Consider the following 25,539-nt stretch of genomic DNA (forward strand, 5'->3'; position numbering starts at 1 on the left):
GGCTAGTTCTGTCCTGTCCACTGTCTCCAGCCCCTATTTCCCTGGCCTGTCACTCTCCTACCCCTCCCCAATCCCACTACTCCCTGCACTTCTATGAATGGTGGATTTAATGAGCGCGGGTGTCGCGCTGGCCGGTGGTTCTGAGGATGCTCTGACCTGTAGGGAGGGCGCGAAAGGTCAAACTCACGCAGGGCGGGACTCAGGCTCCTCCCAGGCCCACGCTGCTAGGATATTGATCCTGGGAGAAAGATAAACAGGAGAACTGGACATTCAGTCATGAATACTAATGAGCCAGGGTAGAGGTTTTAATTGCTGTGGACTTCCTTTTTCCAGTTAATCTTTAGGGCAAACTTCTCTGGAGTCAGCCTTCCTTTTGTGTATTCTCGTTCCTTCCTTTTAGTTTCGTGCGAAAGCCTAGGAGAAAGAGACTTGTGTTAGCTTTACTTTTTCTCCTTCTCTGTGTTCATAAGCTCCACAAGAGCCGTCAAGAACAGTCCATGTTCTCAGAGTGGCTCTGCTCACTAATTCTGGAAATGTAGGGGGATCCTGTAAAATAAATTGTTTCAATATGGTTTTGGCAAGCCTGTTTCTGGACTTCCTCAATCTTATTGTTTCGAAGACTTGTATGTTTTCGTCCTTAAAGTTCCTCTTGACGATTGCATCTTTTCTTTGGGCACCCAAACTCTACATAGCTCCTCTCCAAACTGGTGCATTCTATTCCCCAAATGGTCTCATTTCTCAAGCTTGTAGGCTTTGGCACGGGCTTTACCAACCGCAGTGTCGGAGTTTTCCAGTGAAGCCCCGAGTATAGGCAAGCTAATTCACCAGCTCTCACGAATTCAGTGTTTTCTTTGGTACCTGTGAGCAACACTGAAATGTGAGACAGGAACCTAGGGGAATTTCAGAGGGACGTCTGCCTTCATTATTCTCGATATGTATTTGATAATTTGGTTGTAACTGATTTTTTTTAAACATAGAGCTATTTTGACCCCTCCCTCCAAATTGTATTAATAGATGGGAAATCTCATAAAACAGTTTGGCTGTGTGATTAAGAGAGGAAAAAAATGCAAACCCATTTCTGGGATAGAGTATATTAAAATGTGTTGAAATCTATGCCAGGAAAAAAAAAAAAAGATCAACTGTGCTAAAGCAATTTTGAGCATTATTCTAATTCTTAAAGTTTTGGACAAAATAATTTCATATCATTGTAATAGGTCCCAGCGTGTAGTCCCCTGAGGATTTTATTTCACTTACACTTTTCAGTCTAAACTTTTTTTCTTCTCACAATGATTTATTATGTAGGTAATTTTAGGGGATACAGTTTACAGCTTGAATTATTAGACTGAACACCTCTGGCTGACACTACGACGCCTTTTTTTTTTCTCTGCCTGCAGCTGTGAGTCACAACCCCATTTTCATACCCAACCTCTGCACATTCCTTCACAATGTATACTTCCTTCTTGCAAAGATCAAACATGCTTTGGTCAAAGTGTTTATTTTAAAATGCAGGAAAATTAAAACTAAACACAGCTCTACTGTAAAATCCCCCAACATATCATATTTTCCTCCTCCTGTGGCCACACAAAAAAGTAAGAAATTGCACCAGTTTCTGGAATCAAATTTTGAACTGAAGCACAGTTACATATAGACAAGAGTTTTTATTTTATTACTGAAGCATGTCAGAAAACCTCCCACTTTTGTTCATGATTGGATTCCGGTTTGGATGTCTTTAGGTTTTACTTATTTTTTTTTTTCAAATCATAAGCCAGAAAACAAAATATCATCAAGAAGAAGTTGACAAACATGTTTTATTCACCAAGCTGTATATGCCTCATTCCTAGTTCACTTTCCACCTTAGTTTTTTCCTTTTTGATTATATCTTCCAGGAGGTAACTTTAAGGGAGGAGTCTATTTTGAAATATTTGACAAACGGGAAACAAAAGGTCTCTTAGATATTCAAGACAAGTAAGCAATTCCCAAATGCCTCTGTAGGTCTCTGCTGTGAGCGCATTTCCTTTGCCTTCAAGTTAAAGCGACAAAGAGGAGAGAATCAGTCTCTCTCAGGACTCAAGTCATACACAGTGAGTTTTACCTGTGTGCTTTGGTGGGCATGATGCTCTTCTGTAGCCTTTTCTCTACCTGCTTTGCTTTAAGCTCCGCATCTTCCCCAGTGAAGCACTCAGCCACCTCCTTTCTGCAGCAATTTACTGGGCGCTTCAACCACACATGTCTTTAAGTGCAGAAATTGTTAGGCTGTTTTTAATCAAGTTTGGAAGCTGAATCTTTTTCCTCTGAAGACTGTGCCCAGGGGTGGATTCGGCTGAATGTCTGGGCAGTTGGCAGTGGGCTTGGCCACCGCTTTTTGAGACACAACAGCAAAGAATAGTATTCAATAATCTTGTGTGGCAGAAATGCTTACAATATATTGATCCCACTTACTTCCCTTACCTCTGAGCTTAAAGACAAGCAAAGCCAAAAGGAAATTGGAAATGATAATTCATTTACTAACTGGAGGTAAACCAAGAATATGTAAATACTTTGAAAACACATTTTCCAAAATCTTTCAAATTAGATGCTGCTTAGGGTGAATGACAGTAACTTTTTTCAGTATTTTATTGGTTAAAACTTTTTTAGATGCCAGTAATAAGGAAATAACAATTTAAAAAAACCTAACTTCTAGAAAAATGGAAAGGGTTAACAGAAATCTGTTTATTTGATCTTTTACTCTTTAAGTAGAGACAAATTATAATGCATATTTTTTAACTGTAGAGAAATAAATAGTAATACTTAGTCTTTATTTCCTACTGAAGACCCTTTTTAAGCATGAGAAGTTGAAGATTTTCAAGATTATGCACAACACAAAGAGTCTAATCATAGTCCACCTTCAAGACAAGGTTCATGCTCTTTCTTCCTTTGCTGGGTGTTCAAGGGCTCTGTTTAGTAAGTATTTGCTGATTTGAAAAATCTCTCCAAACTAAAATACATCAAATATGCATCCCCTCAAAAACTTAACTTCAGCCCTCCCAAAATACTTTTTAAAGTTGTAAATCACAGACTTTAAAAAAGCCTTTTTATATTTGGTATATTTGTATATATTTAAAATAAAAAAATCTTAAACTTCAAATGTTTACTCTTCTGTCAAACTTATACATTTGAGAAACCAATTTTATAATATGCAATTTGGGTTGAGGATTTCATTTCCATTTTTGAAATCCAAATAAAATAGCTTTAAAAATTAGATTTGGACACAATGCAATGGAGATATCAGTAAAAAGTCTTAAAGTACCACTTATATCCAACACACACACACACACACACACACACACACACACACACCCCACACACACATTTTTAAAGAAAATGTTTCAAATGAAGAGAGCAGTTACATCAGGCACCTGACTTCAAATTACTTTTTGGAAGAATCTAACAGCTATTTTGTAAAAGTAGCAAAACCATTGTCTAAAGTTACAGGATAACATATTTCTAAATTCTCATGCAATAACTTATTAGTTCAGAAATGTAACAAATGAGGTATTTGGGCAAAATATCTCATCTAGTTTTTACTGTAGATTTTTTACATAGGATGCTGTTCTAACTTATGTCAGTTCATTCTCTCTCTCTCTCTCTTTCTCTCTCTCTCATGCAATTGAGCTAACTAACAAGCAACCTACCATTCTGTTGTTTTCTCAACAATCTTGCAGCTGAAAACCAAATATGCAGGTTAGAAACCACGTGGCTTTCTGCAGATGCCTGGAGGGTGGATACCACTTTAGCTCCTTTTTCTACTAAGCAATTTCAGAGTGAAATTAGCTTCATCATTTGCCTCTTTTTTTCCCCTCAAAGTTTGAAGTACAAGAGATAGTAGGCATGTCACTGGAATGCCACCTATTTCTATGCTTCAAGTTTCACTCTTTGTTTAAAATGCCTTTAAAACAAGTTCTAAATTCATTTTTAAGAGAGGATTTTCCAAGAAGTGATTCCTTTCCTGCTGCTAGGCAGCGCTGCTCCCCAACCTCTTGGCTGGAACCCTTGCTTTCGATTTGTTTGTTTCACACATTTTCCTAAAGAACCCGGATCTTTGCGCTGTTTAATTCTGCTTTTAAAATACTATATTTCTGCCCTGCATCTTTCCCCGAAACAAGTTGTTAACGAAAGTGGATCAGATTTGTTCCAACTGTGGGATCTGGATCAGTAGTCACCGACACAAATCTTTAAAAAAATTTTTTTTTTTTTTTTAGTCGAAGAAACCTCCAAGTTTGTAATGTATTTTAAAGTAAAGTAGGGCTGCTTGCATCTTCATCAAAAATAAAAAGTCGCGATTACCGCCTGAGTAAGCCTTTCTTTATTATTATTTTTAGCTTGTGTATCATTACCTAACTGGTATGTGTTCTTCTGTCCAGCTCTTGATGATCTAGTTGAATCTTAGACATTGTGCCAAGAAGTGTATTTGAAGCAGATAAGTGCGTATAATACAAATGCGTTTTGTTAGACCTGATGGTCGCTATTTTTCTTCTAATAGGTTTGTAGCAAACTAACACAATAACACAATGTATTCCTTTTCAAGGTACATTGTCGAAACAGGTCTATTAAGCGCGCGTTGAGCTATTTCTCGCTTCTATTGAACAGTCTGTTGCTCTAACACAACAGCCAACAAGCGCCAGCTGCCTCAACAAAAGTGGAAACCTAACCCTTTTATGTAATGTCTTAGCAGAAAGGGTAGCTCTGTTTAATTAAAAACATTGATGGTCCAGTGAAACAATGGAAACTCAAGTTCAAGTGGTGTTCTATTGATTTAAGATGAGTTTTACTAGCTATGGGTATAATTCATTTTTCCCGGGCTCTCTCCTGTGTGAGGGGGTTCCTTCTTGGGGCATTATTTGGGTGAATAGAAAGACAGACACGGCTATTGCTTTAGAAACCTGATTAACAAACGTTGCTTTGAGGGTAAGGTGTTTAATTTATAAGTGCACCCCATATTTTTTGTCAGTTTATTCGCTGTGGGGAAGCTTTGAAAGTAGCTCCTCTCAGCAGGTTAAAAAGTGAAGTCTGCGTCCTGGCATTTAAATGTCTTTGTTATTGTGTCAAGCAAGTTGTTGAAAACTGCATGATCAGAATACTAAGGTTGGGCAGCTAAAGAGGCGTGTGTGTGTGTGTGTGTGTGTGTGTGTGTGTGTGTGTGTGTGTGTTCGCGTGCGCGCACGTGCGCCTCTGGGCACAGGACAGTGCGTGCGAGAACAATTATTTTCATCAGAGGCTGATAGCTCGCGCCCGACTGCTCCTCTGTGCAGAACCGACAGCTTTCGGGCTTTCAACTCTGGAAGTGAGGCAGGACGGAATCCTCCATCACACTTCCTTCTGGGGAGCCTTAGATGCTGCTGCGGAGAGCCCGGCAAGCTCGAGGGCGTCTAAACTGTCCTTTGCCAGTGGGCATTCGAGGACCGAAAGGTCCTGGGTCCGGTGCACCTGAGCAGCGAACGCAGCGAGGGTCGGGGCTGGAGGAGGCCCAGAGCTGGAGGAGGCCCACGCCCGGCTGGAGGTGGGCGGGGCAGGTGCGCGGTTCCCTGCGGCTCGCGGGGTGCCGCCCTGCCTTCCCGCCCCGCCGGGAGGGCTCCGCGCTCCTTTCTCGCACTATCGCGCGCTTCGCAGCTGCCGGACCCCAGAGACAGGGGAGCAGGCAACTCTCATCAACTCCCCAGGACAAAACAATGGCCAAGGCTGGGGCGCCCTACATGGGGCCCGAGGCTTGGTTTGCTTTCTACAGTCACGGCTTGGAAGTGAGGCCCTCAGGCCTGTGGAGGCTTGTGGAGGGGTGGTCAGACTCACTTCGGGCTTAAAGGCTTGCATTTTTATCGCTCCTGACAGCTAGCGAGGCCACCTTGACTGCGTTTCTGGGACCAAGCTCCATGTGGGACAAGCCACATATAGCCCTCTGAGGTGCACCTCGAAGACCAGAGAGCGCAGGCGTGGGTGAAGGAAGCCTGGAGCTTTGGAGTCTTTGGGAAGGCTTGTTGGGCCTACTATCATGGTTGAAATCCAGGAGAACACTGCCAGGAGCAGACCAGAGATAGGGACTGTCCACATGGAACCCTCAGGCCCAGAATGAATTATTTAAGCTGTTCCTGGTGTTTAAAGAGGTTTTTCAGTTTTAAAGAATGTTGTAAAAAACATATCAGCTCTTGTTAATTTCTTCATTACATGCTTCCCCATCCCTCAGCTAACATGTACTGTTTCCTGAAACAGAGGAGTGTTTAAACATGTGTCAAGTGTTTTAAAAATATTATGAATTCATAAAGAGGAGGAGGAAGAGGAGAAAAGCTAACTGTTACCTGAAGTATTCATCACGCCTTCATTTAACTGTGCAGCTGTTTTTAACTGTGGGATCCCAGGAAAGAGACTGCTCTGAGACCCTGGTACCTTACAGAGCTCTTTCCTTTCCTTTGGCTCCTTGTAGTCATCCCTAATTAGAAATGCCTCAGAGGAGCCTTTATCCACTCCATAAAGGAAGATCAAGTGTTTGCACAGTATATATTAATATAGGGTCCATACTCAGTAATTTGGAATTGTGTTTCTTCTTTCAACTTTTTCCTTTATGTCCTTTTTTCCCTTCAAATACATGTTGCCTGTGACATGCTTTGACCTTCCCTCCTCCTTTTCAGGATGTTAGGATGAATGCTGCTTCTGGCAAAAAGACAGTAGGAAAGATAAAGTATGGGCTTTCATTTTGGATCTGGATTACCAAACACTTACATTTCTGTATTCGTTTTCTTTCCTAGAAAAGCTTAAAAAAAAAAGTTTTTCTGGCATTTTGAAAACTGAAGATAAGGACAAAGCATTATCTTAAAGTGAAAAGACACATTGTATGGAAGGCAGACTAACCGTTAGTGCTACTGTCTCTCTCAGAGAAGAGAGACTAGACTTACTCAGTTTCAGTTTTGTTGTGATTTTTTTTTTTCCTATTGGTCATCATTCTGGGAAAGATTTCAGTGGGCATTCTATTTCTGTTTTAAAGTGTTTATACCAAAGGGAAATGTAGAAATTTTCAGTTATTAAAAATACTCTTATAGAGTCAAAGTACTGATTTAAAACATCACAGAACGAATGTTAGCAAAATGTGGCTACTGATTTGAGGAACAACTCATTTTTCTAAGTAGTCATTTTTCAGTCATTTTAACAGTTGGTTTAAAGCTTTGCTATCTCACTCTCATACCTTGACCCTGTTGTGAAATTAGTCTCAACTCTTGCTTTGTTTTTGTTACCAGTGTTCTTGCCCTGTTTCTTAACAAGGCATCTGATGCTGATAAAACTCAAAACATCTCTAGGGCATAAAATAGTTAGCTGGTATTTTCAATAGCAAATACCAGATTTAGTACAATGGTACCATACATTTTTAAATCTTATTTTCAGCCTTTAAATTTGAGATAAGGTCTCACTTAGCCAAGGCTGGCATGGAATTTGATAGGTAGATCGTCCTTGAATTCCTGATCCATTTGCCTCTACCTTACAAGTGTTAAAGAGTTACAGGTGTATGTTACCAAACCCTGCTTTTCTTTAACTACTTACTTCCTTCTGTAGGTTTTGCCATGCCCTATTGTTATCTGTGTGTACTACTGATAGTGTCAGGGATGTTGTCCTTACTGTGTGACATCTCTAGTGTTCGGTTACCTTTCCCTGAATATAGCTGGCTACGACTGTGTTGGTATTGTGAAGATGCCAAGGGTTTGCAGTGTTCCTTGGTGCTTTTCTGTCACATATTCTGCCAGAAGATTCCAAAATGATGTACAGTATACTCTGTCACTAGTTTTGATATAGATTTTTTTTTTTTTAAATTTAAAGTGTGATTTCTTCTTGGAACACTGAAACTAAAGTATTCTTCATTAGAGAGAATTCCTAGAATCAGGATCTCAGGTGCATTTTAGTTCTTTGTTGTAAGTAAGCATCAGGCTCTTTGTTTCTAGATTAACTACTAGATCTTCTTTCTGCTTAAGATATTCTGTAGAGGCTTTTGAGTCTCTGAGGTACATACAGCTCAGTGATTGTCTTCTTATCCTTACAGATTTGTTCAGGTATGGACTCCAATGACTGAAACAGCTTAAACTGTATAGGTGGGGACATATGTAATCTCAGTGTTTCTATATTGAGATGGGATATGGGGACAAGAGAATGGCAATTTAAACTGGAGTGTAACGTTTCCTGTGAAGACCCAAACAAGTGTCCATTTACCCGTGGTGGGTCTCAACAACAGACTAAGTATAAATTCACGGAAGTCTAGCTTGGTGAGAACAGTGGATTTGTTAGGCTTGTTTATAGAGCACTCATGAGTAGTCACTAACAGACACACAGCTGTATCATTCACTACAAAGTCCTGCCTCATTGTGGATGGTTTGGTGTTTGAATGACAGTGGCTCCATAGACTCATGTTTCCATGTTTAGTCTCCAGTTGTTGAAGTGTATGGGAAGGATTAAGAAGTGTGGCCTTTGTTAGAGGAGGTATGGTCTTGTTGGAGGAGGTGTGTCACTAGGTGTGGGCTTTGAGGTTTCAAAAGCCCTGCCAGGCCCTCTATCTCTGTCTTTGTCTGTCTTTGTGTCTGTGTCTGTATCTGTGTCTCTGTCTGTCTCTGTCTCTCTGCCTGCTGCCTACAGATGAGGATATAAAACACTCAGCAGCTACTCCAGCACTGTGTCTGTCTCCTTCCTATCACGATGATAACAGACTAAAAGCTCCTGAACCGATAAGCCAGCCCCAAGTTAAATGCTTTCTTTTGTAAGAGTTGCTTTGGTCACGGTGTCTCTCCACAATAATAGAACATTAACTAAGACAGATGGTAACCTCATCAAAACTTTATCAAGGAGTTCCAGTTTTAATTACTCTTTCACTTTTCTTTTCATACAATATTTTTTTTAATTAGGACTTTTTTGGGGGCAATCAGACCAAGTGCTTATTGAGTGCCTGTTATGTGCTAAATATTGATCAGGGTACTTGGGATACAACAGATAATAAAACAAGGAGCCCTGCCCTCGTGGAGAATATAGTGTATTACCTGTGCACTGCTATGACCTTGGGGAAGTCACTGTACCCCTCTGCCCAGTAGACAAAGCTGGGCATAGCACAGATGCTGACCAGAACAGTACTCTGACCCCCCCCCCAGCAGAGAGGGGTGCAGGTTGATTTTTAATAATCATGTACACTGGGGCGAAGGGAGAGGAAGTAAACTATACAAGCTGCTGCTGCTGCTGCTACTGAGTGGCAAGCCTTGTTTGCCAGGTCCTTGGCCTTCTCAGTAGCTGCCACGGTGGTCTCCTTTGCTCTCTCTATGACCTCTTTGGCTGTCTCAACAAGTTTTTTTTGGAAGGGGCCTCACCTTGTTTTGTGGCCAGGATATATTCAAAGCCCTTCATTTTCTCTGTCACATGGCTTTTGAGCCAGGCAAGACCTAATTCCTGGACAGATCTTGAGATGCCAAATAAGCTAACGGAGACCCAGGCTTCCTGACAGATTTCGTCCAGCAGCTATTGTCAGGGTTCACACAGTAAACACATGTTCCTCCACCACCATCAGCTGGGTGTGTTTGATGTTTCAAGTGAAGGTGGTCATGATCTGATTCTGTAGGTCCCCAGTAGAGTCCTCAGTAGGATGTACACTGAGTGAACAACGTTGGCAGGAAAGAGTCATTCTGCCCAATGTAGCATCTTGTTGTTCTTGGTCAGGAGTACCCGGGACAGACGCTTCTGGTCAGGGATCACCTCCTGGTGCACTGTGTCTTCGGTTAAGACGTTTTTATTGCTGTAGGGATTCAGGTACCGTAGCCAGAAGGCAGAGAACACTTGGTCCCAGGGACTTTGGAGAATGCTCTGGCCCAGGAATTACTTCACCCAAGTCCAGATCTGGGTGGGCTCAGCGCCCATGAAGCATCATGGTGAAAAGCCCGAGGGTGGGGTTGGTGTGGCTAGGTGCATGCTCACCAGGCTCACAGCTCAATCACCCCGCAGAGCTGTGCCCAGGTCCCTACCCCTGCCATGAGGGGGCTATAGGACTCAGGATTTAATTTTTACTTTATGTACATTGGTGTTTTCCCTCCATGTATGTCTGTGCGAGGGTGTTGGCTCCCCTGGAACAGGAGTTACAGTTGAGCTGCCATGCGGGTGTTGGGAATTGAACCAGGTCCTCTGGAAGTGCTCTTAACCAGTGAGCCGTGCTGTAGTTCCCTTTTTCACTTCTTATATACTCTCGCTGCTCCCTAGATCACGTGCAGCTGGGGCAGGGGAACAATAGCTAGAATCTCAGGTGAGGGTCTCCTGACCTTCCTTCCCTCCGTCTACTAGGGGTTTTAATAGTTCCATTGTCTGTGCTGAAGACCTGGCTACAACTGTATTGTTCTTCTGTAGTTGCACCAGGTTCCAGTGCAAAGTTCAAGATAGCACCGTGTTATGCTGGGGGGAGGAGAGGAACTGCTGTACAGCACTCCACTCCCTTCCTTTAGCTCTTACATTCTGTCTGCCTACTTGTTTCACAATGTGCCCTGAGCCTTGTAAGAGGTAATGCGTTGTCCATGATCATTATTTAAGCATTGGGCAGTCATGCTGCCTCAACTGTCACTTGCCTTTAGCCGTTTAATCAGTTATGAGTGTGTCCATTGACAACTATCATCCATTGTAGCCAGTTTTCCCACAAACAAGGCCAACGACAGTACTCTATAGGTGTAAATACAAACGTTTAGGAAGCACATCACATTCATTCAACAAAACAACAGCAATTGCTGTCCCCACTGGGGCCTCTGACATAAGCAGAGGTCTTTGTCTTGGCTTTCAGTACCTACGAAATTCCCCACTATGGAGTTAGTATTAAATCCAGTAAAAAAGTTGCACTATTAGTTCAGACCACTACCCAGCACATCTTGTCTTGAACTTGTATAGTGTAGCACAAAAGGCCCACAGCTGAGGAGGTCTACAGGGACAATTCTGTCCTGAGAGCTTGCACATCCAATATTTATAGAAGCTAAGCATCAGAGAAGGAGCCTTTTCAGCTCAGTCATGGCTTTATCTCTTTGTGCTCTGCATCCAATGTCTTCAGTAGTTTTTTTCTTGTTGTGTTATTTATTTATTTATTTATTTATTTATTTATTTATTTATTTATTTTGAGACAAGGTTCTTTCTAAGTAGTCTTGGCTGACCTGGAACTTGCTATGTAGACCAAGCTGGCCTCAAACTCACAGAGATATATCTACCTCTGTCTCCCCAGTGTTTGGATTAAATATATCTGGCAGCAATTTGTTCTTATCATTTAGTTTTTGTATGCAACCAACAATAGTGTCCAATAACCTTTTTTGTGGGGTTAGGGCTCAGGAACCTCCCTGGCTAACAACTCATAGGAAGGCTACCCACTGCTGGCACTAGGAATAACCTTAGGGCTTTTGGGAGTGCCCCACTCCAACCTGTTTAGAATATCTTAAAAACCCAAGCAAGCAAACAAAAAACCTCTTACTGAAATATTTCCTTGTCTTTAACTGTTCTCCAAATCTGGAAAGAACATCAGAGGCAAGCATGAAAACACCTGTTTAGCAAAACCTTTGTTACAGCCTGTGCTTTGCTGTCCATTCCAAACAAGTACCTACTGGTTTAAGGTATAAACAAGAAAGGGGACACTAAAAAATAATGTCAGCAAGATCAGATGTAGCCTGAAAAGATTCTATCCCTTCCTTTCTTCCTTCTTTCCTTCTTCTTTCCCTCCCCTTCCTTCTTCCTTTTTCTTCCTTCCTCCTTCTTTCCCTTTTCTTTCCTCCCTCCTTCCTTCTTTCCTTCCTTCCTTCTTTCCTTCCTTCCTCCTCCCTTCCTTTTTTCTTCCCTCCCTTCTTCCTTCTTTCCTTCCCCTCCTTCCTCCCTTCTTTCCTTCCTTCTTCCTCCTTCCCTCTCTTCCTTCTTCCTTCTTTCTTTCCTCTCTCCTTCTTTCTTTCCTTCCTTCTACCTTTCTCCCTCCCTTCCTTCTTCCTTCTTTCTTTCCTCTCTCCTTCCTTCTTTTCTTCCTTCTTCCTCCTCCCTCCCTCCCTTCCTTCTCCCCACTTCCCTTTCCTTTTCCCTTCCTTTCTTCCTTCTTCCCTCCCTTCCTTCTTTCCTTCCTTCCTTCTTTCCTTCCTTCCTCCTTCCTCCCTTTTTCCTTCCCTCCCTTCTTCCTTCTTTCCTTCCCCTCCTTCCTCCCTTCTTTCCTTCCTTCTTCCTTTCTCCCTCCCTTCCTTCTTCCTTCTTTCTTTCCTCTCTCCTTCCTTCTTTTCTTCCTTCTTCCTCCTCCCTCCCTCCCTTCCTTCTCCCCACTTCCCTTTCCTTTTCCCTTCCTTTCTTCCTTCTTCCCTCCCTTCCTTCTTTCCTTCATTCCTTCCTTCCATACTTCCTTCCTTTATTTCTTCATTCTTTCATTCTTTCTTTTTCATTTTTATTTTTTGATATTTTTAGATAGGGTTTTGTTGTGGACAGAGAAAATATTGCAACAGGGTCTTACTGTGTAGCCTTGGGTGGCCTGGTTTCAATATGTAGATCAGCCTGGCCTCAAACTCATAGATATCTGCCTGCGTTTGCCTCTTGAGTGCTAGGATTAAAGGTGTACAACCACCATAACTGTCAATTGTTCCCTTAAAAAAGTGACGGACATTGGGTATAGCCATCTGGAGGTACTATTTCAGCTAGCATTCTATAGCCCACAGTCATTTTCCTCAATCCATCCTGTTCTCTTATCCTGCATTGTCTCCACGGGGCTGCCAGACTTCTTCCTACCTCTGATGGTTTAATGAACAGGGCCATGTATGTACTTGCCATTGAGTTGGCTTCTTGTGCCCGACAGGTTCTAGGCTGTACTGTCATTGCCTCTCTTTTAGCCATAACTTGCTTATATAAGAACTCTGGTCTGAAAGGCTTAAGTCCAATGTGATGAGACTAATGAATTTATTGGACTTCCTTACAGAGCATGGGTGAGAGGCTAATTACAGGAGTACAAGTGACTTCAAAATAGTTACACCCCTGAAAAGTTCCACCTCATCATGGAAACTGTCATATAGTCAAACTTCTAATTAGCTTTTCATTTGTTTGTTTGTTTGTTTCAAGACAGGGTCTTACCAAGTAGCCTTTGTTTGCCCTGTAATTTGCTATGTAGACAGGCTAGCCTTGTATTACAGAGATCCTCCTGCCTCTGGATCCAAGTTGAAGGACAGCTTGAGGAATTCATTCTCTCATTCTACCATGTGGGTCCTGGGAATTGAAGTCAGATCATAAGGCTTGACAGCAAATACTGAGCCCTCTCATTAGCCCAATTTCTTTTCTTATAGTTTTATTTATCTTTATTTTACATGTATGTTTTTTTTTGTCTGCATGTATTTGTACAAACTATATGTGTGCCTGGTGCCTGTGGAGGCCAGAGATCATTGGAACCTCTAGAACTGGATTATAGGTGGCTGTGAGCTACCTGATGTGAATACTAGGAACTGAACTTGGGTGTTTTGCCAGAACAGTGAGTGCTATTAGCCACTGAGCCATTTCTCCAGCCTGAAGAAACACTATTTTCTACCCATTAGACTGGTAAAAATTTGAAAGCTCAATTTACTATGAAATGGGGAGATGGTAGAAGTCTCTAGTGTTGATGGTAATCTGTTGATCTAATTGCTTGAAATTTTCAAAGATACATGAAAATGCATTAAATATCATATACTCACCACTAATTAAATGTCACAGTAGCAGTGTTTAGTTTTTTCTTCAAATAAAATCCCTAATGCTGAGCTAGTTGTGTGACTATTCAGAATAAAGACTACATTTTCCAGAGCTGCAGGATACTTTAGCTAGTAAAGTACTTGATATGGAAATACGAAGTCCTAAATTCAATCCTCATTACTGGTGCAAAAACCTAGTTGGGGTAGCACACATTTTTTGTTGTTGTGGTTTGTTTGGTTTTTCAAGACAGGGTTTCTCTGTGTTGTCCTGGGGAATCCAGGCTGGCCTCAACTCAAACTCAGAGATCCATCTGACTGTGACTCTGCCGCTTGTACTGGGATTAAAGACACATGCCATCACTCCTGGCAGTGATACACATTTATAATCTCAGTACTGGGGAAATGGTGACTGGTAAATCTCAAAGGCTTGTTAGCCACCCACTCAGGCGTAGGGTCTCAGGGAGAGACCCTGTCTCAGAAAATGAACTTCCTGAGGACCACACCTGAGGTTGACTTCTGGTCTCCATGTGAACTTATGTGCATGTAAGAGTTTGAACCTACACAACGGAGAACTACCTGCAGTAAAAGGTCACAATGAAACACTGAGAAATATTAATGTAAGAATTGGAGTAAGCTGACTTTACCCACATTTCATTGCTCTTTCTGAAGATGGTAGTGAAGCAGGAGAGCCTGTCTTCAGCAGTGGTAGAAACAGAGCAGATGTTATCGTCCATCAAAAATTTCCCAGGGTTGGAACCAGGCAAGAGTTTTATTACCCACCTGTCTCTTTAATTCCCTAGTAGGTATCTTCTCAAGGAGGATTTAGATTGTTTTCTCTCCTTTGAGTAAACTAATAAATAACATAAGGATTTAAGGAAACCAAAGAGTTGACATGTCGAAGCATTTGCTTCTGTGTTTCCTAGAAGAGTTTGGAATGTCCTCTTAAAAGCCCCAAAGCCAAGGAAGAGAAAATGGAGAAATGCCAAGCCAAGTTAAGAATTCAGTGTTAAAAAAAAATGGTCCAGAGAGAGGAGGCAGAGTTCAAGAAGGGCAGAAGAGAGCAGAGGGCATTTCCACGCTCACACCTGTAAGTTATTATGACTTTTGAAGTGGCTGTTGATGGAAACACTTGGACATTTGAGCTGTTCACATGTACGCTTAGTGTGTTTAGAGAGCTGCCTAGCCTCTGGAATATCTTCAAGTGGAATCCTAGATCAAACAGCAAATTCCATGGCTAGGGAATATCATGTAGCCGTGTGACACTCAGAAGGACCCAGACTACGAGCTTTCACATGAAAAACATTGATGTCATATGCTATTAAGAGACAGTCAAGAATTCAGTGGGAAGTTAGAGCATTATTTCTATCCAAACTGTAGTTTTTGTGTCCTGTGGTGGCAGGTACTTCAGGTGAGTCTTTTGATTACAAATTAAGAATCAGGACTCAGTTATTTCACTTTTTGGTGGCAATGGTGGTATTGCCTAGTAACCTGGTACTTGCTATAGAGCCTAGGCTTATTTTGAACTTGGGGCAACTCTCCTGCCTCATTTTCTAGAGTACTGGAAATATGAGCATGAATATTATACCAAGAGAATTTATCTACATTAACTCTTAGCTTTACTCTATTTTAACAAAACATGAAAAGTTTTAAAAAAGATATGACATGATATATATGTGTATGTATATACATATATATACATACATATTAAAATGTATTTTACATGCATGTATATTTACCATCAAGTATGCATTGTCCCTGAAGGCTGGAAAATGTCACTGGATCCCTGGAACTGGAGTGACAGTTGTGAGTTGCCATGTGAGTGCTGGGAATTGGACTTGAATCTTCTAGAAGAACAGCAAGTGCTCTTAAACACTGAACCATCTCTCCATTTCCTACATATTACTTTTGCATATTCTTTATAAACAGGATGAGAGAATAAGGGAGTATGGTGTTAATGGGAAAATGATGATACTATTTTTAAATTAATTAATTAATTAATTAATTAATTAATAAGACAGGGTTTCACTATTTAGCTCTGGCTGTTCTAGAACTCACTATGTAGATCAGGCCAGCCTTAAACTTAGAAGAGATCTGCCTTCCTTTACCTTCCAAGTGCTGAGATTAGAGGCTTATGATATTATGCCTGGCTCAAGACTAATAATTTTAATTTTGGAGGTTTCATCTCTTCTTTCTGTTAGCAATTTTTTTTTTTGCCTCTGAATTTCCATTATTCCTTATTAAAGAGACTTGCTTTAGAGAATCCTGCAAAGATAAGATTGCATGAGAATATATGTCTCCCCCACCACACACTTTGTTTTCCCAGTGTTGGGCCTTTTGCTTTTTCAATAGGTCTGTTGCTGAGCTGTATCTTTCTAGCCCCCCCAGGGCCATCTTACCCATATATCCCAGGAAGGTGTGCCAGAGAAAGCTCATGCATATGTTCATGAAGAGAAAAATGTCAGTAGGCACAGTGTTTAATGATGACAAAGACTCAGTGGAACACAAATGGATGCCAATAATAAAGTACATAAGTAAGTTGCCATATAGTCATACATTGGTTTATTTTGTAGCAGTAAGTCACCTGTGTTTAGCTGATAGTATATACGAATCTCATAAAAGGTAAAAAGAAGCTAAGTTGAAATTAAATACTCAAGTCCTTGCCTAGGTCTTTTGTTCAATTCTTAGCATTTCTAAAACTAAACAATGAAAGAAAAGAAAACTCCCTTGTTTGTGTGCTGTTTTTTTCATGTTGAATTGGTTGAAGTATTCCGGGCCTGGTTACTCATGTCTGTAATCCAAGTTCTTGGCAGTTTAAGGCAGAATTGTCTTGAATTTGAGACCAATCTGAACTGAGTTAGTTTCAGGGTAGCCTGGGCTACAGTGTAGGACTGTCTTCAAAACCAAAAACAAAACAAGCAAAACCAGAGGGTTAGAAGAACTATTTAAAATGAGGTATTTGGGGCCTGAAGAGATGGCTCAGTGGTTAGGAGCACTTGCTATTGCTAAGGGCCTGCATTCAGTTTCCAGTACCCACATGATGGCTCACAATCATCCAGGCATCAATGCCATCTTCTGACTTCTGCCAGCACCGGGCTCACAAACAGCACACATATCTACTTGTAGACCAAATACTTGAATTCATAAAATAAATAGTTCTTTTTTATTTTAAATTAGATATTTGATCCTTGGTCCCATTTTCTTTATTAAAGATACAAATTAGTCATGTTCTTGGAGATTCAGGAGAGAAAAATACAAATTTTCTTATTTAGCCAAAACACTATAAAGCAAATATTTATTTTATTTTTATTTGTGTATGTGTGTGTGTGTGAGTGAGACAGAGAGAGACAGACACACATGCACATGAATACACAGAGAAAGAGAGAGATACAGAAAGATACACACAGAGACACACACAGAGAGACAGACAGACCCAGACACACACAGAGGCAGAGAGAGACACAGAGACAGACAGGGAGACAGAGAAAGACAGACAGACATACACACACAGAGGTGGGGGGTGGAGGGAGGTATTCAGGTGCTCAAGGAGGCAGGAAGACTTTGGATCTCTTGGAACTACAGTTGCAGATGGACATGTGTCACCCAATAAGGGAATTAAACTCCTGTCAGTTGGCAGATGAACAAGTGCTTCTAGCCCCTTGGCCACCTCTCTAGCCCCTATCAACCATTTCTCTTAACTTGCAAATAATTTCAAACATCAGATTGCAAGAATTGTATACAATACACCCATTTACCTTTTATCCAGATTCACTTATTTTATTTAATTCGTGGTTAAAGAGAGATTTACTCTGTGTGTGCAGATTGTGTCTGAGCCATTTGTGGATAAATTGCACACATTCTGGTCCTTTGCCTCCTGATGCTTTACTGTATATTTCTATCCTCACAGTTTCCACCATCAGGAATCTAACATTGGAACAGATGTGCAATTCATCGCATTTTGTCACCTGCCTCATGATGTCCTCTAGAGCATTTGCATTTTCCCTCCACTAGAGGCTCCTACATTATAGATCATGTTTCTTCAGCTTCTTTCCTTTGGAAAAGGCTCCTCAGCCCTGTTCCATGACCTTTATGACTGGTATTTTTGAAGAAAGCTGATATTTTTAAAAAGAGAATGATTTTGTTTTGAACTTGTTTGATGTTTGCACGAGATTTTATTTAGGTTACAGGTCTTTAATCAAAATGGTAAATGTAATTTATTCTTGGCTTAGAACATAGTCCACAATACAAATTGACTAAGACATGTACTTTGTCCACTGAAGGATGAAAAGCTTTTACTATGATTTTTCTTCCCCATCTTAACCTCCTTCTGTCTCTGTCTCTCTGTGTCTCTATCTCTGTCTCTCTGTCTTTCTGTCTCTCTGTGTGTATATTACAGGAGGACTTTGGTGTCCTCACTCCATACTCCTCATTCCATTGGGGTAGAGTCTCTCACTGAACCTGGAGCTAGAGTGGCAGCCAGCAAGTCCAGCAGTCCTCATGGATCCTTAGCCCCTGTGCTGGGGTGACAGGCACGCACAGAACCATATTCACTTTTTAAGTCAGTACTGGGGAGGTCCACTTGTACAGCAAGAAGTTATTCACTGAGCCATCTCCAGGCCTTTTGTTAGAAGTTGTAGAGATGGTTAGTGTGAGGTTGAACTGTGCTCTCTGGAAAAGAGAAGTCTGAGTGTGATTTCCCTCTCATGTCAGTAGCAGAACCAAGTAAGAAAACTCCAGATGCAAAGCCTGAATCCACCTGGTCACGACTTACTGATGCCTGCTTCCTTTTTAGGATATCTGAGGAAAGGGGGTGGGCTTAGTTCTCTGCTTAGAGACAGAAGACTGCTCTTGGATGATAGGAAATAGCCTTTCTTTCAGTATATCAGACTTTGGGTGTTTCTTAGAAACCCTATGTGAAGGAGAGCTGTTGGGGGTTAGCCACAAAGTGCGGCAGTCTAGGAGAGGAGAAGCTAGCAGAAAACTATGGACCCCTGGTAGTGGGACTGTGAATAGGCACCTGGAAGAGGGATTCTTTCATACTAAGGAGCTGCAGGCGAGCATTGGACCGTGGATTCAGAAGGCATCTGCCAAGAACCTCAGCAGGGCTCTAAAAGAGCCATATCTGCAAGCCCAGAAGAGCTGGGCCAGTTCAAGACCTGTCCCTTCTGTATAACCTAGCAGAACCAAGAAAGAAAGGAAGATTAGGGAAGTCTCAGGAGGAAGGGTGGCAGCTCCAGGGGGACAAAGACTCTTGCTGCCCTGAGGCCCTTAAGGGATTAACCCACTATAGTTCCCAACATGATCCCAGAGGACAAGAGTTAATGCTGAGTGGATTTTGAAGTTCTTATTTTCTGTGTGTGTCAGTCAGAAGACAAATTGTAGGAGTCTTCTTTCTCTTTTCATTGTGTGGGCTCTGTTGACTGAACTCAGGTTGACAGCACTCATATTGAGGGCATGGGTCACCGTGCCCAGCCCTCATAGATTTCTGTCCAGAAAAATTCCCTACAAATCTTGCTGTTCTGATCATCTCTATCCTAATGAATATGAAGTACTGTGTTTGTTTGTTTGTTTGGGATTGAACCAAAGGGGAGGCAAACATGTCAACTGTGCCATCCCTAACTGTGATTTGAGTTAATAATAAGTAGATCTGTAGAGCACCTCTCCATAAACACATCCTGTACATTTGTGTATTGTTTTCAGCACAATGTCTATCAGGGTTTTTGCCTATATTTGCTTTAAGTTGTAAACAATGAATATGTTCTGAATATTAGCCCTTTATCAGGTATTTTACTGGAGTATTGTTACTTTCCTTGTGGCTGTAACCAAAATACCTGATAAGGAGCAGCTCGAGGTGCGGAGGTCTGTTTTGGATCAAGGGGATGCTGTGCCTCACAGGGGAAAGGCTTGGCAGCAGGAGTGTGAGGCAGCTGGTCACAGTGCACGTGTGCTCCAGAAGCAGAGGCCAGGCAGCTGGTCACAGTGCACGTGTGCTCCAGAAGCAGAGGCGAGGCAGCTGGTCACAGTGCACGTGTGCTCCAGAAGCAGAGGCGAGGCAGCTGGTCACAGTGCACGTGTGCTCCAGAAGCAGAGGTGACTACTACTGTACAGCTCCCTTCTCTGTTTTACTCACAGGTCAGTCAAGACTCCAAACTCCCCACAGACATGCTCAGCTTTGTCTGCTGGGTGGTTCTACATCCTGCCAAGTTCACAGTCAGCCTGAACTCTTGTGATTGACAGTTTTATCCCCCAACTCTGCCTTGCCTTCTCTTGTGCCCTTTGATAGGCAGAACATTGGAAATCTGATATAATCTTATTTGCCTAGTTTTACTTTTGTTGCTGTACTTCGTAATATTGAAGCTGTTTTTGCCAATTCCAGTATTTTTTTAAAAAGTATTTATTTTTCAGTGCTGGGGTTCGAACCTGAGGCCTTGCAAGTGTTCTTCTACTGAGCCATACACCCAGCCCCTCTTGATCTTTCTAGCTTTCTTTACACAACTGTCAACAATATAGTTAAAAGTATTTTTTTTTTATTTTATTTACTTTGTATGTGTGCATGCCAGAGAAAGTGTATGGAGGCCAGAGGACAACTTGTAGAAGTCATTCTTTCCTTCTACCATGTGGGTTCCAGGGACTGAGCATACCGCCATGTGGGTCCAGGGACTGAGCATACCGCCATGTGGGTCCAGGGACTGAGCATACCGCCATGTGGGTCCAGGGACTAAGCATACCGCCAGGCCTGGCAGCAAGCATCTTTATCTTGCTGGCTCTAACCCATGGTTTCTGAAAGTCTATAAAAGTAACATTGTGAAACCAGGAAACATAGATTTTGCTTTATCAGTACAGCCTGTATCAGTCAATCAGTAGATTGCAGATCTCAGTCTTAGAAACCTTGGGTTTCATAAGTGTTCAGTGTTGTAAGTTGGTGTCTTTTCTGTTTGTTTGTGCTTGTTCTGTTATCTTAGATCTCAGAGAAGTGAATTTACTGACTGCTTTCAACTTCAATATGTTCTTTCCGCTGTCTCTCTGCCTATCTTAGTCTTTCTTTTTTCTCTCTCTTAGAAACATTCCCAAATTTACTGCTTTCAAAAGGCTTATTTCTCACAGTGGAAACATATATATACTATTGCCTTATCAAAATGAAGTAGAGAGACAATGTAATTCTGATCAGAGGGAACTAAGAGGGTGTCACCCGGAATATAAGGTCTGAGTTAGGTTTTGAGGAATGGACAGGGTTGGAGTAGAAGGGCAAAATGATATACTAAAGACTTTGTTTTAGTGATTGCCAGGTGCGATGCTGAGACTTATCAACATATGCCAGGCAAGTATCCTACTTCTGAGTAGCTACTGACTATTGTATCGAATTCTTTTAAAATGAGACTCTTTCATTCTCCATAACTAGATCTTTTGTTGTTGTTGTTGTTGTTGTTTTGTTTATTTGTTTGTCTGTTCTTTTTTTTTCAAGACAGGATTTCTGTGAGTGGCCCTGGCTATCCTGGAACTCATTCTGTAGATCAGGCTAGCCTCAAACTTAGAGATCTGCCTGATTCTGCCTCTGAATGCTGAGATGAAAGGCATGTGCCTCTAACTCCTGGCCCATACTAGATCTTCTTAGAAAAGCTCTTCTATCCTATTTTGCTATAATTGTATATTAATTTAAGTGTCTGATAGAAAGTAGATAGATATAAATATGGTCTTACTGGTGTGGGTGGGCAGTAGATTAAAAAGATTAAACTAAGAATGAGACTAGCTGGGCATGGTGGCACACATCTTTAATCCCAGCATTTGGGAGGGAAAGAGATGCAGATTTCTATACATTTGAGGCCAGCTTCATGGTACATGAGTAAGTTCCAGATCATGCAAGACTACATAACTTAATGAGACTCTGTCTCAAAATCAAAACAAAATAAAACCAAAAGCAGAATGAAGCTCTGAGCTGGAGTTGCAAGTCAGCAGTAGCACATTTATGTAGTATGGACTAGGCCCTGGGTTTGATTCCCCAGTACCACACTTATACAAAAAACACAAATAAATAGGCAACATAAAGTAGTATTAAAAACAAAGCAGTGAGACTACCTATCTGTTCTAGTACTTGGAGTCTGAGGCTGAATTGTGGAGGAGAGCCTGGGTTATGGTCTGTGTAGCCAGATGTGTGTCTGAGTGCACACACACACTCACACACATACACATACTCACATACAGAGGGCAGCCAACAGAGACAGAGAAGAGATACAGACACAGAGAGACAGAGAGACTGAGCAAGACTGAGCTATAGTCTATGTAGCCAGATGTGCTACACACACACACACACACACTTACACACTTACATATACTTGTACACACACACACACTCTTAGACACAGAGGGCAGCCAACAGAGACAGAGAAGAGACACAGACACAGAGAGACACTGAGAGAGACTGAGCTATAGTCTATGTAGCCAGATGTGCTACACACACACACACACACACACACACACACACACACACACGGGCAGGGAGGGAACAAAGACAGACACAGACACAGAGAGACACTGAGAGAGACTGATAATTAGAAACCAAGGGAGTCTATGGCCATACCACCCTGAACTCACCTGATCTCGTCTAATCTCAGAAGCTAAGCAGGGTTGGGCCTGGTTAGAGACCACCTGGGAATACTGGGTGCTGTAGGCTTAAAAAACAACAAAAAAAAAAAAACAAAAAAAAAAAAACAAAAACAAGAGAACTTTAGTAGTGACTCATGGCCAGTATATAAACAGCTATGCCATGTTGAGTTTAGTCTGAAGCAAAGTCAATGGGTTTAATGATTAGGTAGGTGGTCATTAGCTCCCTTAATTATTTAATTTGTTTCAGTTTGCTTCTGATACATAGTGATTGCTCAAGTTCACACTGTTAGAATTACTTAAATTATCGAGGTCACAGTTGTATGTGTCTATAGCCCATGGGTGATTCGGAAGAAGAGCTCATCTCAACAAAATTTGCATAATGTTAATTAGAATGTGCAGCATATCTGTTACTTTCATTCTATCACTTCCCTGCTACATTGATAATCATTTACTCTTAAGAGTGTGACTTTCTCTTTCTCTCTCTTCCTCCCTCCTTCTCTCTCTTCTTTCCTTCCTTCCTTCCTTCCTTCTTTCCTTTCTTCCTTTTTTTGCTTTCTTGCAGGCTAGTGTTTCAATGTAAGTGTTGCTCAAGCTAGCCTAAAACCAGAAAAGTCTTGAACTTTTGATCTTTCTGCTTCTTTCTCAAATGCTGAGATTACAGGTATATACCAGCATGCCTAGCTTCCCTTCCTTCCTTCCTTCCTTCCTTCCTTCCTTCCTTCCTTCCATCCTCCCTTCCTTCTTGTACTTAAAATTCAGGTTTTTTCACTTCCATAAGCCTGCTGGAGGAACCCCATTGCTCCTACTCACCTTCAATCCCTGTACCTCATGACAAGAAGACAATACCTTCACTCCATAGCTTTGAGTGTGCACAAATATTGGCAGCTGACTTTTAAAGGGTGATGTTGACCCATATCTGCATCTAGCATTTATCTCACCTGGGAGGTGGCAGTCTAAGGTTTGAGGCCAATAGTAACCTTGTCTGGTTTTGGAAGAAGCAAATTGGAATTTCTTTGCTGGTTTGGCAAGCATCACATCAATTCCTGTATAATCCTAACTCAGTAATCTTTCACTGGAGTCACCCTAACACAGAAGGCTGCTTTCAGTGACCAGATCATCTCTAGGTATTGAACTAGAGTCCTTACACATCTATATCTGGAGATGGTTTTCTGTCCCACTTGGGAGGATTGTTATGTTTGTTGACAAAGACAATAGAAATAAAATTGATGCCAGAATGAGACTTTGCAGTCAAAGGCATGGAGATAGCACAGATAAAATCACATACAGAGTTGCTTGAGGAAACACTTTTCCTCTTTGTTTTCCAGGACAAAAAAACCTTGTGAGGATGTATATCATCCTACATAAGTTCAGCTGAACCTTCCCAAGACTCAGCCACTCCACAGTGTGTTCTCCACCATGTACTTGGGAATGAAATACTTACCTTGAAAGTATGACTCATTGCAATGTCATATGTTACCAAAAAAATATGACTTCATTAAGAGCCTGCATGCCTTCCCCAGCTTTGCTGTTTGTTCCCAGTGTGACTGACTACAGGGTAGTACCCAGAACACTGGGACAGACTTCTGTCCAACTGCACATGTCTAGGGAGTATCTCTTTTAGCTCCTTTCAGCTGCATTCACAAAATGGCAGTAGCCAAGCTGGGCGCCAAGCCATTTTGGAAAGGCCTCCAGTCTTCCCTGTTGTCTGACTTCAAAGAGAACCCAGAGGCCTTTCCTCACAGTTGCTGTCTCAAAACTTTCTCCCACCATATAGAGAACAGTAAGGGTTCATCTCCACAATAGTGGTATGTGATCATTTCCACAGATACAATTTTACCATGTGACTTCAAATCTGACATTACATAGTGTCTCCATAGGAGAGATTCCACTTTGAAAAATGGAAGTCCTAGAGTGCTTCATGTTAGCAGGATTTAGCTTCTATGCACACAGGCAGCAGCATCTGTCTTCTGCCATGGTCCTTCACAAAAGTCTAGCTATGTTGGTAACTGTGCCCAGGGATATTTTCTTACTAATAATTTCCAATTAAAAATAAATAATAACCGGGTGGTGGTGGCTCATGCTTTTAATCCCAGCACTTGGGAGGCAGAGGCAGTCAGATTTCTGAATTCCAGGCCAGCCTGGTCTACAGAGTGAGTTCCAGGACAGCCAGGGCTATACAGAGAAACCCTGTCTTGAAAAAAGAAAAAAAAAAAAAGAAAACAAAAGAAAAGAAAAAAATAATAAAAGCAAACACCTAACATACAGTTGTTCCTGTTTTGTCATGAGATACTAATGTCACCATCCCTTTAGGCTTTGTCATCAGATACAAGTTGTTTTACGTCTTGTGGTTGTAAGTTTCACCGCTGTGGACAAAGCCACAGAGAAGGATGCTTGTTTATGGAGATTGGCTGTGCTCCAGACAGCTGGTCAACCACTGACAACTGGTGAAATCCCAAGCAGCAGTTGGAAGATTCACTGATATTCTCAGGACAAAATGCATCTGGAGTCCTGTGTGTAATCTTCATGGTACTCTAATCATAGCAGCCAGAAAGGGTCCAGATGCCACCCATGGTGCAGGGGATTCTCCAGTCTCTGGGTGTGAGTACACTGGCTGGCAGACAGAGCAGAGGAAAGGACTTTAGAAAGGACTTTCATTGTTTTCTCTCTCTCTCTGTATGTGCACGTATGTATTGTATGTGTGCATGCTTGTATGTAGATACATGTATACATCTGTATGTGTGTACATGTGGAGGCCCTATGTTGATGTCAGCTGTCTTTCTTGATCACTCTCTGCTTTATCTCCTGAGGCAGGGTTTCTTGCTGAACTCAGAGCTTGCGAATTTAGTTAGTGCACCTAGCCAGCTTGCTCGGGGAATCCCTTGTCGTTTGTCTTCCATGTGCTGAGATCATGATGGGCTGTGATCACCTGATTTTTACATTTACACGCATTCTGGGGATCCTAGCTTCAATCCTCACATTTGTGCAGCAAAGGGTTTTGTCTACTGAGCTACCTCTACAGTCCATCCACTGATAATTGTAGTCTATTCCTCTCTATGTACACGTTTTTCTCTCCTTTTTTTGGATAAACAGTAGCAAACTGCACACAGTTTTCTATATCATGGTTGTTTTTTCTCAGTAATGTATCCTGGCAATTTTTCTGCAGTTGTTTATATTAACCTTCCCTATTTCTTTTTATAGGTATATAGTCCTCTATGACATGAGAAGGGTGCCAAGAAAGTGCCAAGGGCTGGGGATA

The 25,539-nt window shown here is 41.6% G+C and overlaps 1 long non-coding RNA gene and 1 pseudogene across 1 annotated transcript; both read right to left on the reverse strand.

The window, feature by feature from the left end:
- Nucleotides 1-299: 299 nt before the first annotated feature.
- On the reverse strand, nt 300-2,283 carry LOC116084661. The gene is made up of 2 exons (XR_004116207.1): nt 2,093-2,283; nt 300-414 (listed from the first exon to the last, which is right to left on the reverse strand). It is a non-coding gene; the product is annotated as an uncharacterized LOC116084661 (long non-coding RNA).
- Nucleotides 2,284-9,169: 6,886 nt separating this feature from the next.
- On the reverse strand, nt 9,170-9,903 carry LOC116084240 (annotated as a pseudogene).
- Nucleotides 9,904-25,539: the final 15,636 nt, after the last annotated feature.

This window comes from Mastomys coucha, unplaced genomic scaffold, assembly GCF_008632895.1.
Source record: "Mastomys coucha isolate ucsf_1 unplaced genomic scaffold, UCSF_Mcou_1 pScaffold9, whole genome shotgun sequence".
Lineage (NCBI taxonomy): Eukaryota > Metazoa > Chordata > Mammalia > Rodentia > Muridae > Mastomys > Mastomys coucha.